The sequence below is a fragment of the Spermophilus citellus genome, assembly GCF_964194105.1.
Source record: "Spermophilus citellus genome assembly, chromosome: 11".
Taxonomy (NCBI): domain Eukaryota; kingdom Metazoa; phylum Chordata; class Mammalia; order Rodentia; family Sciuridae; genus Spermophilus; species Spermophilus citellus.
In genome coordinates, this window is record NC_138192.1 from 22,188,180 (window position 1) to 22,207,887 (window position 19,708).

Consider the following 19,708-nt stretch of genomic DNA (forward strand, 5'->3'; position numbering starts at 1 on the left):
AAGGCCCAGGCAGGTGAGCAAAACCAAATGGTGTGGCTGATAAGAGGCAAGAGGTAAAAGTGGGGAAAGTGGAAAACTCAGGTCTGTCAACAAGGGCAGCTCTCAGGTCCCGCTGACTCCAGCCACATTTTACAGTTTGTTTTAGAAGGACGTGAAATTTTCAGTTTTATGTTTTTCTCAATAAAACATAAACAGCCTGGAAGCAGCCTGCAGGTCATCAGTTTTCCTCTTCTACCCCAAAAGGCCAGAGTATTCCTATCACAAAAAAATATTAACACCAGTCCCAAAGTTGCCCAGCTTCTGGGGTGTCCCAGAGCCCGAAGCTAGGTATTTATTTTTCATGTGTACTTTTTAAGTTAGGGTTAAAAAATCATCTATTATTTCTCATATAATCTGATTTGGCAGAGCAGAATTCGTAGTGAAAGTGATTAGTATTAAATCTCAACAGTGCCAGACAAAAATGGCACTAATGAGGAGGGGAAAGTCAAAGGTAACCTCTGGTTGTAGGTTGAAACCAAAGACTGGAAACAAGGTGTTTTGAATGACTTTGCAGACAAGGAAATGGATGGGAAGACTCCAACACAGGTAGCAATCAGTACCACGAACAAGGCAGGCAGTAAGGGGAGTTTGAGTTTTCCTCCCCACTTTCTCCCTTAATAGGTACATGTTGGGCCGAATAACAACTAACTGCTCTTTGAACTATTCAGAGTGCTAGAAAAACCAAACAAAATAAACAAACCCTCATCTAAAGACAGTCACCACTTAATCAACCATGGGAGAACTGGCTGTCTTGAGGTTACCTGAGGGAGCTTTCCACTGGTATCTATATGTTTATGGGCTACCACTGTCCTCCATCAAGGTAAACCAATTTAAGGCGAATCTGCTGAACCTTCCTGCCCGTGTGCCTGTGCTCCTGCACATTTCTCCAGGTCACACTTACAGTGTGGTTTAGAGGGGAAGGTAGGTCTGCACTCCCTGTATTCAAATGGATCACCTGCACGAGGTTCTTCCTGCTTATCTACCTCCACAACTAGCATGCTATGGCCATTTGAGTCCCATCTGTAGTCTCAGTCTTCTAATTTCCAAACTCTAGGATTTGACAACACGTCACCCCTGTGGTCAGTCTGACCCTCAACCTTTGTTTTGCCTTGGTTCTCAAACCTTGCAACATTTAAATTCTGCCTGGACTTTGAGAGCTGTCTCCATTGGCACTCTGGGGCCATCTTCCACCCGCGCATGCTGCAATGCCTGGGTGCCTTTGGAACATCTTCTCTCCAGCTCCTCTCCCATAACATGATGTGCACCACTCACTGCCTATTCCCCATTGGCTTGGCTTGACCTTGGAGCACTCTCACATCACATTTTGAAAAACAGGATGTCAGAACATAAGAATAGAGAGAGATCGTGCCAGCCCCACAAGCACTCAGGAGAGGAAGCCCAAGAAAGGACTAATATTATCAGAAAGGGAGAATCATTCAGCCTGAAGATAGTGGGAAAAAGAGACAGGTAGGCAACCATAATTTCTCTTATCTAAAACATTCATTCCTGTTTGACCTTTGGAACCAAAAGTCAGGCTTCCTCTGGCAGAGGTTTGTGAAGCGCCAACTGGGTACAAGGTAAGGTGATTGGAGCCAAGAACAGAGACAACCAAGACACAGCACAGCCCCTGCCTACAGAGAACTCCAAGGAACGGGGAAGACAAAGACAACACCAAGTGCGATCACCATGTTAGGAGAGGCCCTGCTGCCTGCAACTGCTGTGGATGAGAGATGAGGGAGGAGCCTGGAATTTGGAAGCCAGGGGCCAGCATTAATGAGGTGAACGAGGCACATCCAATGCAGCCAATGTGTACAAATTATCAAGCACGTGTGGGAAAGAACCTGGACTCAGAATCATAGGGGTTAGGCTTAACGTTCAGCCCTGCCCTTTGTTTTCCACACCAACCTTTAGCAAATATCTTATCCAGCCCATTTCCTGGTCTATGATCAAGGGTTTTAAAAAGTCTGCCGTAGCCACTTCTTTACAAGGTGGTCATAAGCACCAAATGACATTCCAAATGAGAAAGCAATGTTAAATGTGGAGTTGCCTACCTTTATTGTCATTTCTGAGCTAGGATTCCACATCCAACACACACCAGGGTGGCCAAGTCAGCGTTGCCCAGGACTTTCCTGGCTGCAGCAGTGACAGTCCCAGATCCCAAGAACCTCTTCAGACTCAGACAAATCAGGACAGTTGGCTAGTCTGGCACGTATTCTGACCACAGGAGCCGTGAAGTCCCTGCTGACCATAAAATTGTTTTTAAATTTCCTAAGGTGTATAATTCAGTGTTTCTTTTTTTCAGTATATTCACAAAATTGTGCATCCTTCACAACTACCTAATTCCAGAATATTCTCACCACCCCCAAACCAATTCATTTTCAGCTCACAATTTCAACTCATTTTCAACTCACAATTCTCCCATACTATCTCTATGGAAATATGTATGTTGGATATATGTGAAACCAAACAATATGTGACCTTTTTGTCTACTTCTTTCACTTAACAAAACGTTTACAATGCTCATTCATATCATAACATACATCATCGGTACTTCCATTCATTTTTTTTAAATTTTGTATCCTAATTCATTATACATGACAGCAGAATGCATTACAATTCATATTACACATATAGAGCACAATTTTTCATACCTCTGGTTGTATACAAAGTATATTCACACCATTCGTGTCTTCATAGGGTAATTATGTCCATCTCATTCCACCATCTCTCTTATCCCCCTGCCCCCTCCCTTCTCCTCCCTCCCCTTTGCTCTATCTAGAGTTTGTCTACTCTTCCCATGCTCCCCCTCCCAACCCCACTATGAATCAGCCACCTTATATCAGAGAAAACATTCAGAATTTGGTTTGGGGGGGATTGGCTAACTTCACTTAGCATTATATTCTCCAACTCCATCCATTTACCTGCAAATGCCATAATTTTATTCTCTTTTATTGCTGAGTAGTATTCCATTGTGTGTGTGTTTGTATGTGTGTGTGTGTGTGTGTATCACATTTTCTTTTTTATTTTAAAGAGAGAGAGAGATAGAGAGAATTTTTTTAATATTTATTTTTTAGTTTTCGGCGGACACAACATCTTTGTTTTTGTATGTGGTGCTGAGGAACGAACCCGGGCCGCACACATGCCAGGCGAGCGCGCTACCGCTTGAGCCACATCCCAGCCCCTTTCACATTTTCTTTATCCATTTATCCATGAAGGGCATCTAGTTTGGTTCCACAGTTTAGCTATTGTGAATTGTGCTGCAATAAACATTGATGTGGCTGTGTCCCCATAGTATGCTATTTTTAAGTTCTTTGGGTATAGACTGAGGAGTGGGCCATTCAATTTTCAGTGAATAATACTCCATTTTATGCATGTATTTCATTTTATTTATATATCGATCAGTTAAGAACATCTAAGTTTTTACCACTTTTTGTAATTGCAAACAGTGCTACTTTGAACATTTGTGTACAAGTATTGGTGTGAACATATGCTTTCATTTCTCTTAGGCAGCTCACTGGGAGTGGAGTTGCTAAGTCATATGGTTATGCTACATGGTTAATTTTTGGAAAAAATACCAAATAGCTGTAACAAGTTGCATCCCACCAGCAATGTGTGAGGGTTCCATTTCTCCACAGTCTCTCCAATATTTGTTATCATCTTTCTCCTTGATTATAGTCATTCTGGTGTGTGGAAAGTGGTACCTCATTTGTGGTTTCAATATGAATTTCCCTGACAGCAAATGATGTGGAACAATTTTCATGTCCTTATTTGATCACGACATTGTAATTCCAAAAGAAATGGTACCTCATTGTCCCAAGTCTCCTTAGTATGGACATAGTTCTGTCAAGTTTTCTACTTCTGGACAGAGAAAGAGAAGAGTCACAGTCCAGTTCTTGCCATCACGAGAGGAAAGTTCAAATTCTTTTTTAAAAAAAATATTTTTTAATTGTAGTTGGACACAATACCTTTATTTTATTTATTTATTCTTATGTGGTACTGAGGATCCAACCCAGGGCCTCGCACGTACTAGGCGAGCACTCTACCGCTGAGCCACAACCCCAGCTCCCAAAGTCCAAATTCTTTTGTGGCATCCTTCACTATTACTCTGTGATTTGCTTTTACATTCTCAATTCTTTTTATCCCTACATGAACTCTCCACTCCAACTGAGATGATCTATTTTTTGTCCCCTGAAATACATCGTTCATAATTCCCTTCGGATCAGTAGCTGAAGGAGATCTCAGTTCATAAACTTGAAAGTGTTAGAAATGTCACATCTTCCCGTTTTCTATTAATCAGCAAATTCTACTTGATGACTTTCCTGAGAGGCTGGTGAGAAATCCTGCCTCAGTCACTCTGAGGGTTCTGCCCCATCCTGGAATGATGTCAGAGTTCCAGGGTCTTACACATTATAAAAACATAAGCAAGGTTTGGAGGGTGGGTATGATTTAGATTAGCCCTAAGAGTGCTTCTGTTCTGACACTTATGGCCCCTTTAATTCTGGTAGCTCTTCCAAGAATGCCAGAAGCACTTCAGTCTTCCTGAGCCTTGAAGTTGCTGAAGCAGACCAGGTATCCCCACCAAAGAGACCCCCTACTGTCCAGAGCAGCAAATGAATCATTGCTTTGAAGTCTAAAGCCTGGAACAGTGAGACTGCTGCTTCTGGGAATCTTTTCTGAAGGACATGCCCATTTGCAGGTGACCTGGCTACCCACAGTTTGCAGAAATTGCGGGGTGTGATTTTCTATTTTCTTCCATTTGACTTTTTTTTTTTTTCAAGGATTCAGCAGAATATGAGAGAGAAGTCAGAAAGCAACCTGAGATATCTGTACCATGCTAACTCAAAATTCTTCCTTCTAGCCAGGCTCAGTGGCTCACACCTGTATGCAATCCCAGAGGCTCAGGAGGCAAAGGCAGGAGGATCTCAAATTCAAAGCCAGCCCAAGCAAATTGGTGAGGTCCTAAACAACTTAGCACGACCCTGTCACAAAAACAAGAATAATGGGCCAGGAATGTGGCTCAGTGGTTAAGTGCCCCTGGGTTCAATCCCTGGTAAAAAAAAAAAAAAAAAAAAAAAAAACACAAATCTTCCTTCCAGTTACCGTATGATCCAATAATTCCATTCCTTAATACATAGTAAGAGAAATAAAAACATGTCCACACAAAAACTTGTACTAAATATCCATAGCATCGTATTGACCTTATTGATAACAGCCCCAAAAGTCTAGAACTCAAACTGATGATCCAATTAACTAACAATTGGTAGCATATTTATAATACTAGAATATTATAATTACATGTGGAACATACCTCAGCCATGAAAAGAATGAAGTACTGCTATAACATGAGTGAGCCTTCAAATTTTATGATAAATGAAAGATGCCAGACAAAAAAAATGTCAAGTTGTCCAATTCCACTCATGTGAGATGTCCAGAATATGCAAATCCTTAAAGACAAAAAGTAGATTAGTGTTTCTTTAGGGCTAAAGAATTAGGGAGATTGGAAGGTGATGGATAAAGGATACTATTGTATCTTTTGGGGGTTGATGGGAATTTTTCCAAATTTCATTGTGGTGACGGTTACACATTCTGTGTAAATACTAAAATATTACTGGGTTTGTACACTGTACATAGGCAAATTGTTTAGTGTGTGTATTGTACATTAATAAGCTATTATCTGCTTGCCCCATGGTCATTAGATACAGTTAGATTGCTTATTGGCTTCCTTAGGATGAGTGTCTTTCCATAAATTTCCTCAATCTTTTGGCAAATGAAACAAATGGACTTTCCAAGTTTATATACCCTGGTATTTATGAATTTGCAACAGGAATACCACTTAGGTTTCCGTCAAGGATCTATGCTACAAGTGCTTGTTGATAAGGGTCCTATGAAGCAGCATTTCAACTCTTGCCCTAGTTTGAAAAGAAATTAGTATCTAGCAGTCTTAAATTTTGCTTCTTCTTTAGCTCTGAGGATACTGATAAGCGAGGATATTTTCCAAGGATGCCTATCACCAGCCTCAATCCATTTCTTCACCTGTATCTCATTCAGGACTGAGAATGACACAGATGTGTCAAATAGACTTCTTTCCCTGCATCCTTATGTGTAGAATCCATGAGCTGGTTCTACACTGTAACCCTCTAGGTCTAATTAATTTTTTGTGATACTTCATTTCTTTGTGTTACATTTACAACAATGGGCATGAATCAAGTGTTAATAGGTAAAGTTTAATATTATTATCATTACCACTACTGGCCATATTTCCAGTAGGAAATCTATTTTCCAATCAAGATGGAGAAATGGCAAGATGAAGGAAGGTTGTAAGAGATGCCCCTTTGATCACCACCAGAAAGAATACTGATCTTATAAAAGAAGCAGAAGAATGGGATCTCTGAAGCCAAACCCTGGGGCAAGAGTGGCTCTGTGTCAGAGGCCAATTGTATAACTGACTAAAGCATTCAGCCGGCATTCTTAAAAGGAAACTAGAAGGAAGTGAAATGGAGTAAACCAATTTTGTGGAATCCATTGCTAGAGATTTGGTAGTACAGTCTGCACTGTGAGCAAATGATCAGACCAGAACTAACAACAAGGCTGTCTCTCCTCCAACACAATCAACCCACCCCTCCCTGGAGCAAAGGATATAAAGTGGCATCAAGTCAAGATTTCAGCCAAGAGAGGAAGCTAACTAGGCTACAGCTGGTCACCAAGTTGGAATGGAGTAGTTCTCACATTTTCTTTGATCAAGAGCTATCTTGCATGTGATGAAAGCAGAGTTTATCTGTACCAGGAGAAACCCAAGCCAGAGCTTTAGAGAGCTCCAAATAACATCAGAGATGCAGGACAGGCACAGGGGAAAGTGAGGTACAGAAAAAGGAGAGTGATCGACAGAAACCAGGAACTTGAACCACTGGTATAGCCAGGAGTATGTCTTCTAGAAGGTTCATGCCAGCCCAATAGTCAAAATCAAAGAAGGCCAGCTAAAGGTCAGGCATCTGGAAGAAAAGAATGTCTCGGGCTGTGAGACATTTCTCCATAGCTCTGCATCCATGGGTGGATGCAGGGAGCCCAGAACTGCCTTGGTGCTGCTAGGGCTCTGAATTTCCCACCACAGCTGTGGGAGGCAGTAGGTATGGCTGCAAGAAGCAAATCAGGTTGGCTTTCAGTGTGGGTGTTTAGTCTGATCCTTAATGTATTAATAATAGTTTGCAACAGCCTCACATGATGGCGGAGTTACCAACCTCGTGGCTCTCAGTCCCAGGTTCTGAGAACCATTTGAAGACGTGACATTCATGTGGCTTCCTCTTGACTTTAGGTGGCCTCTCTGTGATTCTCTCCAAGCCAGAATTTAATTTCAGCATGGAAACTCACCCTTTAGCACCCTTATTGATAAGGAAATGGAACACATAGGACACAAGATCATTTATGTCATTTTTTTCCCCTTGAAAACAAACACACATTGTATTTTAAGAGTTTACGGGCTTCAGGCTCATACTCACAAAATGTATTGGCGGTCCAATAGTGGACTGTAAAAGCAATAGTGGACTGTCCAGTAAAAGCAAACTGGACAGACTGATCCAGGAAGAATGTGACCCATTCACCCAGGTAGTTGAGTGAATGTCAGAGATACAGGATGTAGGCAATTTGCAGAAATTAAAGGGAGAGGACAAGGCCAGCCAAGCAGGAACACTGCTATGAAAAGCTAGTGTTCAGGGAACCTGTGTCAGGACTGGTCTTGCCCTGGGAATTTATGTGCCTCCCGCTGGGGGGCCAAGAGCAGCTCACCCTGTGGTGAGCAAAGTAACAGCTTCTGGCAGACAACCAACAGCAACCCCCCCTGGAGCTCCAGCTCCAGACCCTTGAAGGTGAGGAAGTCACAGACATCTTTAGCCATGGCCTTACAACCCATGCTGTGACCCAATTCAATTCTTGTGCCTCTTGTTGAGTGCAAAGCTAATAAGTACAGCCAGGAGTTTAAGTTTTGGAGACAGGCTTATTTCTTACAGCCAGTGAGGAAAGTACTGGAGTCAATTTGCTAAGCAGTGTTCTCCAGAACAAAGCAAGCAGGGGCCTTTATCGGGGAGGGCTTAGACATATTCATACAGTGCCCGATCCCTCATCAAATGGAGAGGCGGGCGCATTCCTGAGCACAGAATTTAGTCCTCATGAATCTCTCCAAAGAACCTGAGCCAAAACAAAAAGTAAAACAACTCTGAAGAGGCATTAACACTTTCAAAGGGTCAGCAGCTCACCCACAGCCCCTCTACCTCTAGGAGAACCTACCTATAAAGGGGCCAGCACGTGAGCTAAGGCAGATGTGACTTAACCTAGATGGAGGACTCTGGATTTGGAGGGCTCCTCGGGAGATGAGGCTTCTGTGGTCTTCACTACTCTCATTCCCAGTACCTAATGGGTAATCCTCCAGTTTCCTTACAAGGTCACCTTGAATTATTCTGTCCTAAAATAGCTGAAGATTAGTGACAAAAACCCTCTCCTTGACCAAATTTTAGTTAGGCTCCTAAACCTTCTTAACTAGGTCTCCACCTCAACTTTCTGTTGTCTGTCCTTTGTGAGGCCCCAGGTTACCAGGAATCCTGCTCGGTCCTTCCCCACTCTTGAGACCTGATCCAATTCCTTATCCTCTATCCTGAGCGTCTAAGTTCTCCACCTACCTTTAGCAAGAATCCTCCTACTTCTGATGTCTCCTTTTGGTAACTGTCCATCCACTGACCCCTTTATTCTGCTCCCTGGCTATCACCTCCAGCTCTTAGCTGTATTTGGAGTTGAGTTCAACATCTCTCTCTCTCTCTCTCTCTCTCTCTCTCTCTCTCTCTCTCTCTCTCTCTCTGTTGCAATAGTTGACTGACATTATAAGAATCTCAAATAAATTCTTCCTTACTGTTTCACCCAGTGTCCAATGAATATTTTTTCTTCTACAGCAACTCCCATTATATTCTTTTTTTAAAGTGCTCCTTCTTAAAGACAGATAGTGGCCCCACCTGCTTTGTCTTCCATTTAAATCATCTAATGACCACCACACTTCACACAGACCTCCTTACCCAAAATTTTCATTCAGTCTCCTTTGTATGAAAATTTGATGGTTTTGCTGATTAATGCAAATGGCACAAAGTACCCTGAGAATTTCATTCGGAAGTTAAGTGGAAAAGGCAATTGTGCATTATGTATTTGAAATTACTTTCATTGGAATGCCTTGGAATGGAATTATCAAGCCTTTCTTTAATTAATTTGGTACAGAAGTTTATTGTGAGGCACTTCTGGGTTAATGCCCAGGCTCTGATAAGAGATGAGAAGGCTGCGGGCTGCCGTTCGAGTGCCTGAAAGACTAGGCTTTTACAATCTGGAGAAGTCTCCCACCCTGTGCCTGTTCCCTGGCAACTCACAAATGGGCTCAATTGCAGGTGGACTTAAAAAGGAAGGCCCAGGGATGGCCTTCTCCTTCTGTGCTCATCATTTATAAATGAGACTATTAGGCAGGTAAGTTGAATATGAATGGCATTGGGCTTTGTTAACCTGCTAAAGGAGTGGGAAATTTCAGAAAAGTAACTGAATAAATAAAATGAAATAGACTCAATAATGTGAAAATTTCACTCTTAAGGGGGGAGGGGGAACATACTTGGGTTCGGAAAAAAAAAAAAAACATTTTCTTTTTCAAAAGCAAAAATGTTCACCTCCTAGCAAAGAGGACATTAATCACTCTGACAACCCTAATTCCACTGCCCTGAACTTCCCAGACTTTCCCAGAGCACAACACAGATGTAGAACCCAGACACGGTGGGGCAGGGCTTGAGCAGTGCCACCAAAACCGTAGCACAGGTCCTACTTCCTTTAAATACACTCCAAAATTTTCAAGGTTTACCTCAAAATATGCTTTCTATTGTGGAGAATTTCTCACAATACTTCCAAAAAAAAAAAAGGATATTTTAGCATATCCTTTGCTTTAAAAAAGGTTTCCCCCTATTTTTATAGTTAATACTTACTTTTATTTTGCATATCACTTCCAAGTTTTTGTTTAAATCAAAATACTAAGAAATCTTCAAATGAACTTTGACTCTTAACTCTCTGATCTGAATTTGGTGGAAATGGAGTACTTTGGGATGCTGAGCCTGTGAGGGAGTTCAGAGGACATCTAGTCACAGGGTTTCCGAGGTGTTAGCTGGGATTGCTGTCTTCTCATCAAGGCTGATGTGGACATAACCAAAAAAAAAAAATCCCTTTGGGCAAATCTGGAGAGAAGACCCCAGAACTAGGACCCTTCCCTTTATGTCCTTAGTCTCTACTGAGATAGGCAGCTCAAGAGAGAGGCTATGTGGAAGATCAAAATACACTACCTCAATATGATTGCAGGAGACCAGAATATGCCATCCTATAATATGCCTCTCTTACACAGAGATAATTCTGAGCTGATTAGTTTGAGACACTGTAGACACAGGAGTAGTTCTGAAAACAGATTAAAGGTTACTTTCTTGTAAGATGCATTTTTATCTATAAAGGAAATCTCCACGAGTAAGAGTGTCTCCCCTCAGAACCATGAAGAAGGATGACTACAAATCACTGGAGATGCCCATCCATGGAGAAGGCACTGATGAACCCGCAGAACAAATCTCATCCTTGCTCACTGTGTTGTTCTGAGATACCTCCCAGAACTCTCATTCCCCACATTGTCGCGACCCCTTGCCCGCAAGGAAGACGCAACAACAGGAATCTTCTTTCAGCCGTTTATTCAGGCCCCTGATATTTCTTCCTCTTCCTCTCGGACGCCCCTCCCAGCCTTAATAAAGCATCCCAAGCCCCAATGCGAAGCTGCTACGTGGGGCTTTCTCATAGGGTGTTAAAAAATCACGTGCCAACTCTCCCAAATAAGGAGTTGTTTGTCACAGACCACAGCGGAGCCAGCGCCATCTTGTAATGGTGACCGCGGCTCACCACAGTTCCCCCTTTTGTTTTCTAAGAACAACACAGGAGAGAGTAGAGGTCCTATCCCACTGTGCAGAAGTGGCTGCATAGTATGGCTCAGCCCCAAGGAGGCGCCTTCCCCAGATCTGAGGCCATATCAGCCGACGCTTTTCTCCGTGGGACAGGGCGTGGACGCGTCTAACCCGCATACAATAGGACATGCTCTCCTTGAGGTCCACTTCAAGGATCACTCAAGTGCAGTGCCTTGCCTCGCATCCTGTATCGTGACGATGGTGGACGAAGGGGGATAGCTAAGGCTGAACTGTGGCTGTATAGAAATACAACGATAAACAAGTTGATAACACCCTAAAAGAAAGGCACGGGTCTTAAGGCGATAGAAAAGCACTAGTGTGGAAACCCATCTGCGTGCAATGGTAGGAAAGCCGGCAGAGTGCAAGGGCTTTCCAACACTAAGAGAATAACAAGGAAAGACATGTCGATCCCAGTGCAATGTCCGTAAGACTTGGGGTGCGACGACCATGTCAAAGATTTACTGTTTAATTTGCGCAAGCCAAACTTGAGGTGAGTTGCCATTTTCTAAAGCTGCAAGAGCTTGTATGATCATAGCTTTATCGTGAGCATTGCGGGCCTTGAGGCGACAGAGAAACCACAAGCAGAGAACCATACCGAAGCAACACATTGCACCAAAAATGCCTACCCCCACCCACTCTTTAAAAAAGGAAAAGGCAGAGGATATCCAATCGGTGAATTGACCCAAAGTTACGGGATCGACATGGGTACTGTTCAAGACAGCTATCTGGGTTAGTTGAGACTGGATCATGTCTTCCGCTGCCATGGACCAATTTCCGGCCAAGTATTCGCCAATGATACGGGAGGCATTCCTGGAATCATTAAATCTGACAGAGGTTATACATAAATGTGCACGTTGGTCAACACAGCCCAAAAGCACCAAATCAGCCAATTCTTCTACCTGAGCTTGGAGTAAATCTATTCTTTGGTTGGCAGCTAAAATCCCTGACAAAATATGTTGATTAATTGTATTCTGGGATTCAAGTATGGTGGAAGTTTGTTGAACAACTTGATTAATGGTGGCAGCAGTCTGCACTTGACTGGCCATGGCCACTCCGGCCGTGACCGCTGCAGCAGCAGATACCGCCACGGCTGTCACTATAGCAGCTGTGATTCCAAAATCCCTGCGGACTCTAAGTAGCTCAACAATGGGGAATTCGTCAGGGTCCGCAGTGACTGGGATTGGGACAAAAGTTGGAATTTTCATAACCACCGCTACAGTCCAAGAACCATCCCAACACTCAGATAAGAGACAGGTAACATTAGAACAATCCAGCACCCCTGACGAGGTGTCATTAGCCAAAAGGAGTAAGAACGGGGATTGGACCATTGCAGGGGGCAATGCGGCATTATGTAACAGAGAGTTGAACGAAACAGATGTGAGTCTTTTACCTCGTTCACTCTCCCTAACAGTGCCAGAAACATTAGCCAGCCAACTTTTGGCTCCCAGCAATTGAGCCAGTGCAGAAATATCAGCTGAAGCCCCCTTTTCATTGGAGATCAGCCATTGAAACCAGGACCAACCCACTCCTGTAGAGGAGTTGACACTGTTGTTAAAGTTATAAACATACCTCTTAAGAGAGGGGGAAAGGGAGAAACCTTTAGCAACTTGACGTTGCTCCCAAGAATGATCCTGACAAGGCGTAAATGTTGGGGGGAAACCAAGATTAGGGGTACAGTAAGGAGAGGCCTTAAAATGGGTGGCATTATAAAGACTATTAGAAGAAGGAGGCACTGGGATTAGTACCTCGGAGATAATAGCCAAGGTAGTTGTGTTTAAAGCAGAGCTATTTGCGGGGGTTCCTGAGCCTGTTTGTTCCCTTGAGACTACTTGGCTCAGCACAGCACTGAGAATGCTCCCTGAAACCTGACTGGACCGCAATGGGTCCTCCCAGTTAGTCAAATTCTTGGTCTTAAGACTAATACAATGAGTGTTCCCAAGGCTGAAACAAAAAACTCCTGTGAGATTAACTTGAGATTGATTAAAAATGCTATCCACGTCCCCTCTAGGAGAGGCACAGGGAGCAGACATCTCACATGAGGTAGAGAAAAGAGTGGGGAGGACACTAGAATTACCATGAACCGGCATTGGCATTGGCCAAGCCCGTGCCACTGCCCACCACTGCATTGGTGTCATCTGTGTCATCGGCATCAGCACCAGAGCCAGAGCACTTAGCAGAATGAAGATCCTCATCACGGGATTGCTGTGGTATTTCCTGTTGCTGGTTAGCCGACGTCAAGACTCTTCTTGTCAGGCGTTCAGGGACCCACAACGGTTCCGTGCGATCCTGGGGAAAAACACATACAGATCCTCGTGCCCATGTCAGCACGGGGTCGGGGCCGTTCCATTGGCCCGTAAGAACATCTTTCCACTTAACATAGCCAATCACAGAGGGCTGAGGGGACACATGTCTATCGGCCGCAGAGCGATCATGAATATCCAAATTCAAAAAATTAATGGTAAAGAGAGCTAAGGAGAGGCGTTCTTTAGGAGTATGTTCAGCACCTATTCCCCCCTTTTGTTTATGTAAAGTTTCCTTTAAGGTGCGATGAGCACGCTCAACAATGCCTTGCCCTTGAGGATTGTAAGGCAAACCATGAGTAAGTTGCACTCCCATAGTAGAACAAAAAGATGTAAATTGTCTTCCAGTATAAGCAGGTCCATTATCGGTCTTAAGGGACGTAGGTGCACCCCACGCCGCCCAGGCCTCCAGGCAATGAGTAATGACATTACGTGCCTTTTCTCCCGATAAGGCAGAAGCATGAATAATTCCAGAGTACGTATCAACAGAAACATGGACATACTTGAGGCTACCAAAGTCAGGTATGTGTGTCACATCCATTTGCCAGACAACCAATGGCTTCAATCCCCGTGGGTTCACTCCATAAGTAGGGGGATGAAGAAATGTGACACAATGGGGACAGTGTAATACTATCTGCCGAGCATCTGCTCTTGAAATAGAAAAACGCCTGCGCAGTGTTAAAGCATTAACATGAAAATTTTGGTGAAACAATTTAGCCTCCTCTAAGGAGGAAGCCAAACAGATCAACTGACCTCTAGTGGCTGAGTCCGCACAGGCATTACCCTGCGATAACGGACCAGGAAGAGAGGTGTGAGCCCGGATGTGCACTGGATAAAAAGGAGCAGTGCGGCCACGGATAAGCTGTTGAAGCTGATTAAAGTAAGCAGATACATTACGGGCATCACTAATAGCTCCCACAGCCTCCAGGATTTGTAGTGCTTGCACCACATAGACGGAGTCCGAAATGAGATTAAAGGGAAAAGAACACTGTTTAAAAACCTCAATAACAATTTGTAGTTCTACCCATTGTGGATTTCCAGGAGCAAATTGATGCTGGACAGGGGGAGAATCATTAATTACATAAGCTCCCATTCCAGACTTGGAACCATCAGTAAAAATGTTAACAGCCCCCGGAATGGGACTGGATGAAGTTACTTTAGGGAAAATGATAGGATGTTCTTTAACAAAATGGAGTAACGGATGAGAAGGGTAATGATTATCAATATCCCCTTGAAACGAGCAACATAGAATAGCCCAGTTATCTAGAGTAGCACACAAGACACTAAGTTGAGCTTTTAGTGTAGGGTATAATAAGAGAAGAAGGTGATTGTCCGAAAAATTGAATGCTTTGTTGAATCCCTTTAAGTGCTAATGCTGCAACAGCATCAGGATAATATTCTAAGGATTTTCCTGGGGATACATGTGGGTGAATCCATAGCAAAGGTCCATCTTGCCACAGTACTCCAGTAGGCTGCCGCATAGTGGCAAGCACACATAACTGGAAAGGTTTATCACTCTGGAGCCTGCATAAAGTAGCATGTTGTATAGCTTCTTCTACTGTCATAAGGGCCGCTCTAGCCTCTTTGGTGAGGCTACGAGGGGAAGTAAGATCTGGATCACCCCTAAGAGTAGCATACAAAGGCTGTAGCATAACATTAGAAATATGTAAATATCCTCGTATCCAATTAATATCTCCCAGCAGTTTTTGAAAATCATTTAGAGTTTGGAGATCCTGAGCTCGTATGGTGATTTTCTGTGGTCGTAATTTGTCACACCCAATTGTTGCTCCCAAATACTTAATAGAATCCCCTGTTTGAATCTTTTCAGGTGCGATATGCAGTCCATATTGAGCTAACAACTTCACTAGGTCTTTATAGGCCTCATGAACTGTCTGCTCTGATTTAGCAGCCAATAATACATCATCCATATAATGAATGATCTTGATGGAGGAATACTTTTGTCTGAGAGGTGCGAGGGTCTTCCCCACATACATCTGACACATCGTGGGACTATTAGCCATTCCCTGCGGCAACACTACCCACTCAAACCTTTGATCTGGTTCCTCGTGGTTACACGAGGGAAGGGTGAAGGCAAAACGCTGCGAGTCTTTAGGATGCAAAGGAATAGAAAAGAAACAGTCTTTAATGTCAATAACAATAATGTGCCAACCCTGAGGAACCGAGGAGAGCAGAGGCAGCCCTCTTTGAATGGGCCCCATAAGTTGCATTTGAGCATTAACTGCTCATAGATCATGCAGTAGGCGCCACTTCCCTGATTTTTTCTTAATGACAAATATGGGAGTATTCCATGGAGAAGTAGAAGGCTGGATGTGACCCAAGTCAAGTTGTTCTTTAACTAGAGCATGAGCTGCTGCCAATTTAACCGAGGGAAGAGGCCACTGAGGCACCCAAACAGGCTCCTCGGTGAGCCATGTTATGGGTATTTGAGCCCCAGCGGCCCCTAGGAAAAACCCAGACCAAATCTGTCAAGCTTTTGATGACCTTGTACAGGATGCTTACGTCCCTGTAAATGTTTTCCTAGTCCTAGACCTGGCCTATACCCCATATTTTGCATAATCTGTTGAGACACTGGGGAATAGTCATTACTAAGAGTGAACCCCATGTCTTTCATCAGATCACGGCCCCATAAAGAGATAGGTAAATCAAGTACATAAGGCTGAAAGGTACCATTATGTCCTTCTGGATCCTTCCAGACTAGATGTCTACAGCTGATCTGAGGGGCCTGGGCATATCCAAGTCCTCTCAAGGATTGATCAGAAGTCTGCACTGGCCATCCCTTAGACCAGTCCCTAAGTGCTATAATACTACGGTCTGCTCCGGTATCCAGTAATCCCACAATAGATTTACCTTCTATGCTTAATTCCAAAGTGGGGCGATTGCTCATATCTAGTGACAAATAGGCACAATTCCCTCCGGTGGTACCAATCTCATTCCCTGTCCGTGACCTTGAATCAGCAGGGAAGTGATTATGTAAGCTAGGCAAAATTAGCAATTGAGCAATCCGATCCCCTGGGGAGATGGACACAATGCCCCTTGGAGCTTCCACCATAACCTTTATTATCCCTACAGTATCAGGACTTATGACTCCGGGGAAAACATGAAGACCTTGTAAAATAGAGGATGCACGTCCAATTAGCAAACCTACAGTGCCAGGTGGTAGAGGCCCTGTAAACTCAGTTTCCACCAATTGGACTCCCATCTTAGGTGTTAATATGAGTCTGGAGGTGGAACAGAGGTCCAATCCCGCGGCACCTGTAGTGGCTCTCCGCGTTTCATGGGATGGCGTAGAGATGGCCATGTCTCGGGTTCGGGTGTGACATTCTCCACTGCCCCATATATTTGTGGGCCCTGGGGTCGAGGGCCCCGTCGGCCGTTTTTTGGCCCAGCTGAAATAGGCTGTCCATGGATGTCCCTCACTGATCTACACTCTCTTGCCCAATGCTTCCCCTTTTTGCATCTTGGACACAACCCCGGTAGACGAAGGCCATTGGAAAGGCCACCATGAGAAGGTCCAGTAAAATTGTCTTTTTTGGAATTGTCTTTTTTGGGACATTCACGTCTAACATGACCGGGTTGACCACAATGGAAGCATGTTCCGGCGGCAGGACCGCCCCCTTTTGTAATCCGAAGGACAGCAGCTGCAAGACCTGCATTAGTTAAAGGTCCTCCAATCTCTCTACTCACCTTCATCCATGCTTCTATGCCTTTGTTCTTATAAGGAGCGATTGCTGCTTTACATTCCTTGGTGCATTGCTCAAAGACCAATTGCTTGACAAGGGGCATGGCTCTATCAGGATCCCCAAAAATCTTTCCAGCGGCGTCCACCATCCTTGCTACAAAGTCTGAAAAGGGTTCTGTAGGGCCTTGTATAATCTTAGTCAAATTACCAGATACCTCTCCTCTATTTGGAAGTGACTTCCATGCCCGAATGCAAATGTTATTAATTTGATCATATACCTCAAGAGGGAATTCCGTCTGTTGATTAGCAAATCTACCTTGCCCCAAAAGCATGTCCTTATCCCAATGAGGGTGTCCCGCCGCATGGTTTTGGGCGGCCTGCTCTATTGCGCCCTCTAGCACAAATGCTCTCCAGTCCAAATATTTACCTGGGGAAACACAAGCCCGAACAAGGCTAGCCCAATCAGAGGGAGTCATACAGTATCTAGACAGACTCTCCACCTGAGTTAGTGTGAAGGCGGCATCCACCCCATAAGTGAGCACAGACTCCGCCAGAGTCTTCACAATTTTGAAATCTAAAGGCTCATGGAATCTTCCCCTATTATCATCCTGAAAAATTGGATAAGCAAGACCCATCTCAGCGTTAACAGCCCTCCATGTTTGAGCATGGAAAGCTCTCCCCGAAACACCCCCGCCATACGGCGGTGGATCCGGAGGATCACATTTCTTGAGCTCCTGTTTATTTTTGTTCCCTTCTCCTATAGCTAAACTCCCTAGCTGGCGAGGCAGCCTCCCAAGCTCCTCCTCCTCATCCTCCTCTTCCTCTGACCCACTTTCACATGGGGGTGTGCGCAGCGCACTGAGATCTGGATACAATCGTCTCTTCCCCTGTTTCACGCTCCGCACACTTCCATCCTCCCGAGATACCTCACTTCCTGCCGTCTCCGATTTCTCCTCATGTAATTGTTCTAGAACTTCCTGTCCTTTAGTAAGTGCTTCCTGACATCTGCCATCTGTGAGGCAACTACGGACCATTTTCCAAAGGGGTATCACCCCGCCCTCTAATATGCCTTGCTCAGAAGCAAAGTCAAGATCTTTGCCTAATTTATCCCAACTAGGTATAGTAAGACTGCCCGAAAATGCAAACCACGGTGCAGCAATATCCATCTTCTGTAAAAATCTTTGTAAAGTACTATGTTTCACTTTCAGGCCCTTGGAACGTAACAGGCCGTCTAGGGCCAGAAGAAGCGGACTTGAAGATGCGGCACCCATGACACAGCAACAAAAGAAACACAGAAAACAAAAGTGAAAGTACACAGTGCAGCTGCAATAAAATATAAAGCTCTCTCTTTCTTTGTAGAGGAGCTAACCCCGCTTTGATCGCGGATCCCACTTACTGGGACTATCCCCGCTTTGGTCGCGGATCCCACTTACCTGGGACTAACCGGTGCACCACCCCTGACGGCTGAAAGTTCTGGTTCCCGGGTTTCGGCACCACTTGTTGCGACCCCTTGCCCGCAAGGAAGACGCAACAACAGGAATCTTCTTTCAGCCGTTTATTCAGGCCCCTGATATTTCTTCCTCTTCCTCTCGGACGCCCCTCCCAGCCTTAATAAAGCATCCCAAGCCCCAATGCAAAGCTGCTACGTGGGGCTTTCTCATAGGGTGTTAAAAAATCACGTGCCAACTCTCCCAAATAAGGAGTTGTTTGTCACAGACCACAGCGGAGCCAGCGCCATCTTGTAATGGTGACCGCGGCTCACCACACCACATCCTTCTTTTTTGTTTGTTTTTGTTTCAGCAGATAACAGTAGTGAAGCCTGAACTCAAAGTCATGTCTTTGAAGCTCAGTGGTAGAGTGCTTGCCTTCCTGGTAAAACATGAGAATGTGAGGCCCTAGCTTTGTTTCCCAAACAGGAAAAAAAAAAAAAAAAAGCATCTCTGAGATATACAGTCATCCCTCAGTATCTCTCAGTATCCACAGGGTCCAGGATATAGGACACAAAAATCTGTGGATGTTCAAGTCCATTACATAAAATGGCATAGCATCATCAACATACTATAGTGATGTGACCATATCAATGTTATTAATGTTTATAGCAGCTTAATTCACAATAGCTAAGCTATGGAACCAACCTAGGGGCCCTCCAACAGATGAATTAAAAAAGAAAATGTGATATATATATATATATATATATATATATATATATATATATATATATATGGAGGGGGGGTGGAGAGAGAATTACTCAGCCATAAAGAAGAATGAAATTATGGCATTTGCCGGTAAATAGATGGAACTAGAGACTATCATACTAAGTGAAAAAAGTCGATCCCAGAAAACCAAAGGCTGAATGTTCTCTCTGATACACAGATGCTAACACACAATAAGGAGGGGTGGGTAGAAGTTCAATGGATTAAACAAAGGGTATGAAGGGAAGGGAGGGGAATGGAAATAGAAAAGACAGTAGAATGAATCAGATATAACTTTCCTATGTTCATATATGAATACACGACCAGTGAAACTCCCCATCATGTACAACCACAAGAATGGGAAGTTGTACTCCATGTATGTGTAATATGCCAAAATACACTCTACTGTCATGTATATCTAAAAAGAACAAATAAATTTTTTAAATGGCATAGCATTTCCACAGAACCTATTCACAC

The 19,708-nt window shown here is 43.9% G+C and overlaps 1 long non-coding RNA gene across 1 annotated transcript; it reads right to left on the bottom strand.

Moving 5' to 3' along the window:
• Positions 1–11,408: 11,408 nt before the first annotated feature.
• Positions 11,409–18,639, bottom strand: LOC308630874. The gene is made up of 3 exons (XR_014018060.1): positions 18,473–18,639; positions 13,158–13,325; positions 11,409–11,849 (listed from the first exon to the last, which is right to left on the bottom strand). It is a non-coding gene; the product is annotated as an uncharacterized lncRNA (long non-coding RNA).
• Between the last annotated feature and the right edge of the window lie 1,069 nt (positions 18,640–19,708).